Source organism: Mus musculus, chromosome 13, assembly GCF_000001635.26.
Source record: "Mus musculus strain C57BL/6J chromosome 13, GRCm38.p6 C57BL/6J".
In the NCBI taxonomy this organism is placed as follows: domain Eukaryota; kingdom Metazoa; phylum Chordata; class Mammalia; order Rodentia; family Muridae; genus Mus; species Mus musculus.
The window spans coordinates 97,540,565-97,550,567 of NC_000079.6; positions in this window are offsets into that span (position 1 = coordinate 97,540,565).

Sequence of the window (10,003 nt, forward strand, 5' to 3'; positions counted from 1 at the left end):
TGTACTTAAGGTGTTATGTATTCTTCGAAATTTTCACATGTGTGTAACATGTATGTTGATCATCTGCTCTTCTGCTGCCCTCACTTCAAACTCTCTCTCTCTCTCTCTCTCTCTCTCTCTCTCTCTTCGGTTATTCAGCCCACTGTATACAGTTAGTGCTGCTTATGTGCACACAGGCATTAGGGCCATCCACTGAAGCATGGAGAACCTACTAGTGGCCACACTCTTAAAGAAAAGTGAATTCTCCTCCCCACAACAGCCCACAGGTTGGCAGCTCCTCCCTCTTACATGGTAGGATTTTTAGCTGGCTTGATATCGTGCAGCTACTATGTGGGTAACTACTGTTTCTATGAGTTCATATGTACAACAGCAATGTTACAGCCACAGAAATCCTGCCTATTCTAGCTCTTACATTCTTTCTGACAAAACTCCCTGAGCCATAGAACGGGAGGGGGAGTGGAGGGGAGGTGATAAAGATGTTCCCTGTATGGTCAGGTACTCACAATTGCCTATTCTAAGCACTTTGAACAGTAACAATTATGTATTCCCACAATAACTGTTACCACTGCAAAACAAACCAAAGCAAGATCTTTTGACAGAGGCTGGGAGCAGCACAAGCCTATGGCTATAAACATAAATATTTAGAAGGAGGTTTGACAAGACCATTTAGAAAAATAGCATCAATTGTGTCTCCCCTACAGTCTATGAGTTCCCTAGACATGGGTTTTTGCCTTCTCATATCAGGCATGGAACGTCATCTGTGGAGCAGGCTCACTTGTCTCCCTCTCTCAAGCTTCATCCTCCCTCCAGTCCTTTCATATTCTACTTCTATATGGGTATTTCTAAAAAGAAAACAAACAGCAACATCAACACCTGCTTGCTTTCCTGTATCAGTAGCATGCCTAATAAACTATACTAGTAAGGAAAGAGTGGAACAAAAGCAGAGAGGAGGCGCATCAGGAGGGGAAATGGAGGAGAAATTGGGATTCACAATGGCCTATGGCTTCTCAATATTCCATCACCTGAAGTGGTTTTTCTGCGGAATGTGTGTTCTGGGTGAGGTTTCATGTCCTCCTATGTCCATGGCCCATAGCATCTTTCATAAGGACCTTAATGATGATAAAATATGCACAACACAAAAGGTACTCGCTGTCTCCACGACAGTGCTTCATTCATGGGCATTGTTGTGTAACCCACCTCCAGAGCTGTCTTCGTCTTGCAAAACTGAAATTCTGTAGTCACTAAACACTACCCATTCCTTCTAACTCCCATCAATCACTCCATCACCATGGACTGCACGTTCTCAGTGATGACTCTCGTTGAAAGTTGAGTTTTTGTGACTGGTTTGTTTCACTCAGCGTCATATTCTCAAGGCTCAAGGCTCATTGGTGTGGAACCAGGTATTAACTATTTCTTTAATATAGAGATATTTGGGTCCCTTTATAAGCACAGGTGTGGAAGTGTCTCTTCAGGACCTCACTTTCCAGTCTTTTGGTTATATTCCAAGAAATGGAACTGCATGATCATGGGTAATTATACTTTCCTCTTGTGAGTAATCTCCATACTGTTTACCACGACATCTACACATTTTTGGATTTCCACCAGTGTCATGCAGGCACTCCAGTTTATCCATAGCTTTGACGTAATTTTCTGTTTTGCTTTGTTGTTGTTCACTAGTTGCTGTATTCCTTACTACTCTCTTATCCCTGTGGCAAATGCCCAACATGAAGCAAGAGCTCATAGTTTGTGGATATATACAGTCCGTGCTGGCAGGGAAGGTGTGGGAACTAGGCAGTTGATCACACGGCATCTGCAGTCAGGAAGCAGAGAGGGATGTGTGCTCGGGCCCAGTCACTATCCCCGCTCTTTTCCTTTTACTCAGTCTGGCACTCTGGTCATGTGATAGTTCCGCTCGCACTCAGAGTGGGTCTCCCATCCTCATTTAAGAATCTCTGCAAACAGTCTCAGATAAACCAGGACATGTGTCAGCTAGGTCACTCCAAATCCAGGCAAGTTGACAAAGAAACTTGACATCATGGTCATCAAGCCAATGGGTGTAAGTTGGCTCTTGGGTGTATATGGATAACCAGCAATTTCACTGACTGGCTGTAAGTCTGTCTTTGGAACAAATTCGGATCTGAATTGTTCTCCAGGGCCTGCATATTAAAAGCTTGGTCCTCAGCTTTGTGATCCTAGAAAATGGTCGAACCTTGAAGCAGTAGGGTGGAGTGGAGCTGCCCGTTTACTGTGGACATACTCTCAAAAGAGACTCTGGAATACCCTAGTCCTTCTGCCCTTTCCAGCAACTGTGAGGTGAGATTTCCTCCACCGTGAGACCCCTGCATGGGATTATATACTGCCTCATAGAATCACATGGCTAAGCAGTCATGAACTGGAGTCTCTGAGACTGGGAGCCTACGTGCGCCTTTCTTCCTTTTAAGTGGCTCTTTGTTGTAGTAATAAAAAGCTGGCTGACACAATTAGTTTATAAATGGCTGTGAAATGGTAAGAATTTTGACCTGGCTCTAATGTACCAGGAATGTAATTAAAGGAAACTATTCTCATTCTTGTGCTTGGACAGTCCCTTATGAGCAAAACCTGATTTTACACAGTTCCTCTAAGTTCTTGAGACATGTTGATTTGTCCTTGACTCCAGAACTGAGAGCCATTGCCCCTTGAGTTGAGTTTTCAGTTTAAAGGCGATTCTTCACAGACATCCAGTTAAAATCCATCTGCCATGGTTCAGGGCTGCAGGGGAGACAAAGACAAGAGAAAGTAAGTACCTAAAAAGACTCCAGTGAGTCAACCCTATGCTCGATAGACCACAGTCCTGTGGGAAGGGCTGCTGTCTGTGATGGCTCTGGTGTCCACACAGCCAAGACACAAGACATACATATTTGTATGTACATACATACATACTACTTACATACACATGTACATACATACATACATAAACTTTTGTTTAAATTGAAGTGTGTGTATGTATGTATATACATATGTGTGTATATGTATGTATGTATATAAGTGTGTATGTCTGTGTGTGTATGTATATATGTGCATAAGTGTGTGTATATATGTGTGTATATGTGTGTGTGAGTGCATGTCTCTCTCTCTCTCCCTGTCTTTCTCTCTCTCTCTGTCTTTCTCTCTCTCTCTGTCTTTCTCTCTCTCTCTGTCTTTCTCTCTGTCTTTCTCTCTGTCTCTGTCTCTGTCTCTGTCTCTGTCTCTGTCTCTGTCTCTCTCTGTCTCTCTCTCTCTCTGTCTCTCTCTCTCTCTCCTAGTGAACTTATGGGCTCATAATAGAGGTCAGAGGTCAACCATCATCAGAGTGTCTTCCTCAACCACTTCTCCACTTTACTTTTCTGATACAGGGATTCTTGTGAATCTGGTGGTGACGATTTGGGCTGGACTGTAACCGCCAGAATCCACCTGTCTCTGGCCCTCAGAGCTGGGGTCACTAATGTACACGGCCATGCCCAGCCTTTACTTGGGTGCTGTCCTCATGCTTGTGCAGAAAGCACTTTACTCTTGAAGCCACCTCCTCAGCACCCTGCTCTTTCATTTATTGGCAATCACTTCACTCTCAGTGGCCTCGATGCGTTCCCTCACTTCTTACTGTATTTGTAAGAGCCAAGGACATTCAACATCTTATTTGTATCTTGCTGACACTTCCTCTCTAAGTCATAAGCAATATATATAAACAATTGGGTTTTAAATGGAAGCTTGTATGCTTCTTATGTGAGTAGGGGGCACATATGTGTGTATGTGTATGCATGCAGGTGGTGCCCATACAGAGCCAGAGGTTGATGCAGGATCCTTCTATCACTCTGCACTTTGTTTTTATTATTTATTTACGTATTACTTTCTTGATCATTATCTCTTGACCAAGAGACCAAGTAGGAAAAGAGGAAGTGTGTACTAGACAGTTGGTGACACTGGGCAGTTGACTTGCTTGTTAAACATTAGATGTTCTGGCTAGGATTATTTTTTTGTTTCCTCCTCCTCCTCTTCTTCCTCCTCCTCCTCCTCCTCCTCCTCCTCCTCCTCCTCCTCCTCCTCCTCCTCCTCCTCTTCCTTCTCCTCCTCCTCTTTTGTCAACTTGATATAATATAGAGTCATTTGGGAAGAGAGAACCTCAGCTGAGAAAAGGCCTGTGGGCAAGCCTGTGGGGCATTTCCTTAATTGATTGATGTAGGTAGACCAGCTCTATGAGTGGTGCCATCCCTGGGCAAGTGGTCCTGAGTTGTGGTGAGAAAGCTGGCTAAGTGTAATAAGGTAGTAAGCAGCAATCCTCCGTGACCTCTGCATCAGTTCCTGCCCACAGGTTCCTGCCTTTCATTCCTGCCCTGAGTTCCTTAGGTGATAGACTGTGATGTAGAGCTGTAAGCTGAAATGAACTCCGCTAATTCCTTTTGGCCGTGGTGTTTTACCACAGTGATAGAAACCCTAACTAAGACAGCAGTCATTCTTTAGTAATGGGTTTAGGATTGGTTCTAGGACCCCTGCAGATACCAAAACGCTCAGGTGCTTTAGGTGAGTATATGATCTAGCATTTGCATATCATCCATATATTCCCTCTCACACACTGTAAATCACATCTAGATTACATATAAAACCAAGTACAACATAAAGGTTATGTAAATAACTGCTGCATAACTTAGGGAATAATAGAGTCTGAACACGGCCAGCACAAGCCATTTTTTTTTTCTGTGCATTTTTGATCCACTGCTGGTTGAATCTGCAGATACAGAAGGCCAACTGGACCTTGACTACTGGCCATTGTATATGACCTGATGTTCAGTTGTAGGTTTTGTCATGTGCGGAGAAGGAAAGGAGGCTTCTGAGAGGAGCAGTGATGGGAAGGACAACAACGGCTCTGTGAGCATCCTGAGCAGATGCTGGCTTCACACTTTGCATATTTGAAGACAAGTTTATGTGGCTACAGATCACAGACGGTATGGCTGCTCCTTCCTGGTTCTGACGCTATTGAGGAAAGCTGGGTTCATAGTCTCCCCTTTTCTTTCCCCTGCATCTCACCCATTCCACTGGATGAACTCTTGATTTATAGCTCAGATTGGTCTTACTATCCTCTTGCCTCAGCCTTTTGGGTACTGGGATTATGGGTCTGCAGTACCACATCTGGCTCACATTTTTTTATCATTTACTATCACTTGACCTGGGTAGGAATTCTCATTTTGTGGTATAGCTGCTTATATAGTGTGGACTATTTCTACCTCATGAGATGGTTTTTGGCTTCAAATGAGGTTATCATATATAGATTGACTAAAGATAGAGCCAGGCACATAGTAGGTACTCAGTTAATAAGATCTGGGCCAGAAATTCCAAGATTTTGTACAGTTTGGTAGGTCTAAAGCTGACAATAATGCTTTCTTCTTCCCAAAGAGAGCACACAAAACCAAAGGCCATCAGATCAACCGGCCAGCCAAGCAGAAGGTATGGCAGCAGATGGGCATCTTATTAGGAGACACCCTGCTAGACGAGAGAGCCACTCTGTTGAGGTATTAGCATAATCTTCCTTTGAAACTTCTGCTCATAGAGAACAACACCGACTTCAAGTTGGTAAATAACTCAAAGGAATTTAATTTGCCCTGTGAAGTGTGGGTAATACTGCTTTATCTTTCAGAGAAGACGCACTGCCGCCTCCATAACATTCGTAATGAGGCCATTACCACCCGAGAGCGACTCCCTCCTGAGTTCTGACAGAGCAGTAGGCCACATGGCCGTGATTCATCTGTAAATCATGCTCTCTGTTTAAAAATCTTGGCAACTTCCTCCTTGTGCCCTGCTGTCTCTGTGGAAGGAGGAGGCATGGGAGGGAGGGAACCAAGGGAAGGGCATGAGATGTAAGGCTTGACTCTGTATTCTGTAAAACCATTACCCTTCTTCATTTCCACTAGAGTACCCCCATTTCTGCATGGTATTTTATACTCAATTAATTCCTGGAGATATTGCCAGAAACTAATGTGTTCTGTGTGCATACTGGATAACCGTGGGGATTTTAAAAAACTGTTGTTATTTGTTTAGATCATGTTTTTGCAGACAGTAGCAATATTAGTTGTTCATTTGGGGACATGGAGTAACTAGCCTGAAACTATTATTCTTTCTTTGATTTGATTCATCTATGCTTGACCCAAACGCTGTTTTGAAATAGGAAGAAAACCAAGTGTGGTGGCAGTGTTTGAAATCCATGCACTTGTGAGATTGGTGCTAGGGAGGGTGGGGTGGGGTGGCCGATGTTGGTCTGGGTGTGGTGAAACACACCTTTAATCCCAGAACTCAGGAGGCAGAGGCAGCTCGGTCTCCCTGAGTTTCAGTTTAGATAATGAATCCCATGCCAGCCACCGTTAGATCTCGAGACACTGTCTAAAAGACAAAAGCAAAGCAACTGACTGGGACTGGGGAGTGGGGGTTAGCTACTGAATTGTGTTGTGCTTTTATATGAAATAGAGACGAACACCGGTGAGTTCATAATCTTTGTGAGCCTTACTATGTGGAGACACCACAAGCTGTAGAAAACACACTGATTGGGATCAAAGTCCCTAGGTCATGACAGGCCCAGATGGCAACTGATTATTTCCGTCCTTGCCTAGCCTCTCTGCCTGGTAACAAAGGGTTTTATCACACTTTCTAATTCGTGGCCTGGGATGATAAACAGCAGAGGCTTGCTTGGAGACTGACCCATGGCCTCATGCCCAGTAGCCCTTTTAATAATAGACTTTTCCTGCCTTGTTTTTTGTATAGGTGCTAACATCAAGTTTGGGTATGCATCAGGACTCATGAGTCCTCATCTGGGTCCTCTTCCAGTACCCCACCAGCATCACCCTATTCTGGCGTCAGGCTTTTCTTTTCTGTGAATAGGAGTCAAAGCAAAACAAAAAAGGAGGTGGGCTGGGACAGCCGCTCAGTCAGTAGGGTACACGCTTGAATATCTGAGTTTGACTCTTAGTACCCATGTTAAAGAGCTACATGGTAGTGCATACTTGTGATTCCTGTACCGGGGTCAATAGAGCAGACAGATTTCCTAGGGGCTCAATGGCCATGAGGTCTAGATGACATGGGGACTCCAGGCTAATGAGAAACCCTGTATCAAATAGTGGAGACCATGTGAGGGAGGGTATCCAAAGTTGATCTTTGGCCTCCATACACGACCCCCCAACACACACACACACACACACACACACACACACACACACACACACACACACGGGTCTTTTTCGGTGAGACTCTCGCAGTGTCTTTCTGGGTCCAATTATGATGCTGAGTTAAGGTTTCAGAGGAATGATTTCATTCTTTAAACAATCAGTGTCTTTTAAAGATCCAGACATCTTTTTGACCATGTCCCAAGGACCTCGGTGGACTGATGTGTCAGAGGGTTCCTCAGTCCTAGGTTATGTTTTCCCAGCTGCTCTGGCCAGCAACAGAGAGAAAAAGACACTCTGGCATATGGGTCAGATGCTTGCATTATTATTTTTTTTTTATGTGTGGGAAACATACGTGGAAGGGCCTCAGATTGTAAAAAGCCGACCGGTGCATAGGATGTCAGAACACTCACTGTCTCTGTCCTGGGGACAGTTTCTTGGCATGGCCTTTTGGTTGTCTAGGTGTGTCTAATTGTTCTGAAGGCACAGCTGCATGAATATGATTTGCCTGTGGGGGTTGGGGGGCAGTGGGAGAAAAAAGGAAAAAAAAACGAAGAAGAAGAAGAAAAGGAAAACTATTTTTCCAATGTCAGGAAACAATCTTCAGCTACCTTCTTGGTTCTTACCTTTGAATTTCTGGGAAGCCTGTAGACTTTCAACTTTTTTGAAAAAAAAAAAAAAAAAAAAAGCTAAGTAGAAAGAAAGCATTTTCCCTGCAGCCTTAGAGGGTGACTTTTGATATCTTTGAACTTATCTCTGAGAACAAAGAGCATTCAGAGCTGGCCCCCTCACTTGTGCTTTTAAGCATGTTCATAGCTCAGAGCTAAATGGGAAAAAGAAGAGAGAAGAAAGGCAGTCTTTGCCGATTGCCCCTTTGTAGATTCGGGTGACCCTTTCCTGCAGGCTGCTGCAGGGGTGTTGCCAAGAAAACTTTGCTTCCGCCAGCCGAGCCGTGGAGACATAACAGACTCGTTTTCCTGCAGCTGAAGTAAATATTTCAACATTGATGTTGAAGGCGCCTGATCGCAGGGAAGCAGGAAGCTACTATTTTTAGTTGAGAAAAACATCAACATTGGAGGAAGAGACCAGAGCAGAGGCCCATACTTCAAGTTTCTTCAAGTTAACAATATCAGAGACACTCACTAAGCAATGGGCACAGCCCACTGGCATTTCATTTTTCTACAGTCCTGGGAACATAACCTAGTGTGTTAAGAATGCTAAGCATTTTCTCTACTCGGAATTACTCCCCACCCCAGTCTGGACAATGCATTGATGGAACCTAGTGATGAAACCGCGTTACCCAAATCCAGCAAGGGCAGATACTTCTGGAAATAAATCCATCTTTGAATCTGGAGGAGGCATAGTCTCTCTTCACTGCCGCCATATCTTCTGTGGAAAGACTATGCGTGACTAGAATGTTCTATAGCTGCCATGGTCCTGCCAGTTGCTGGCAACTCTGCCACAGCTGCCTGGTCTACCCTCCGTCTTTTAGGAGAGGCCTTCTCAGTGGCTTTGAAGATGGCCCCTCAGCACACTCCCTGGCAGGTGACTCATTCGCAAGCTCCTCTGGCCCAGTTGCACTGTTAAGGCACTCACAGAGTAGATGGCTACTCTTAATGACTATTGCTCACAGAAGACAACGTGTGTGGAAAAGGAAAACACACTCAACTGGAAGCCATTGCTCTTGGCTTCCGGTTCCCAGGCTGCACTCTTTTCCAACATCAGCATGAACAGCCCCACCCTACGCCCAAGTAGCCCCTTCTCAAACTCCCTAGTAGACATGATCATTTTTGCAGTTTAGTGGCAAAGTGGGTGTCTCTCAGGGCTCTGTGCCAGTCCTAAGTGACAGAAAAATGAAAGACTGCCAGAAAAGCTAAATACTGTCAGCAGGGTATCGTCAGTGCTCATTGGAAAAGTACCTTTGGGGCCGACGGCAATCTCACCTGTTGTCACTGTTGACTGGAATTTCAGTGAGTTCCACAGGAGCCAGCACGTAGGTACAGGGGAAATCAAAGTCCCTTTTGGGGTTCTTAATCCCATTCATAAAATAATTTAATGACAGACTCAAACAGAAGCTTGGGGGACAATTTTCTTGAAAAATCTTGGTCTGGCTCAGGGATTAAGAGAGTGTACTGTTTCTTCAAAGAATCCATGTTCGGTGCCCACCACCCAGGTTAGATAGCTCATAGCAGGCAGCGGGGCAAGCATTAACAGAAGAAACCCTGGGAGATCTGATGCCTCCGGATGCATGGGCACCCACAGTCCCACACATAGCCACACACGTGATGTATAGACATCACATTCCCCAATACTACCTAATGAGAAGAAATCTTTTTTTTTTTTTTTTAAAGATTTATTTATTTATTATATGTAAGTACACTATAGCTGTCTTCAGACACACCAGAAGAGGGCATCAGATCTCATTACGGGTGGTTGTGAGCCACCATGTGGTTGCTGGGATTTGAACTTCGGACCTTCGGAAGAGCAGTCGGGTGCTCTTACCCACTGAGCCATCTCACCAGCCCATGAGAAGAAATCTTAAAAAAGGAAGGCCACGAGAAGAAACCACCACTCCCTCCCAAGAGCAGGAAAACTAAACCTTGGCAGCTGCCCGAGGAGGAGCTTGGAGAGGAGAAGGAAAAGGGTGAAGCAGCTCAGCCAGCATGGAGCCTCAGCCATATGGCAGAGGAGCAGCCACATGGTGGGGAGGAGAGAGTAAGGAAACCCAAAGTACCAGGAAAAAAATCACACTTAGGCTCCTCAGCAGCTCAAAGAGAGAGACAGAAAAAGAAGACAAAAGAAAAGCTAAGCCTTTCTGAGTCTAAACAAAGGTGGGTAGACAG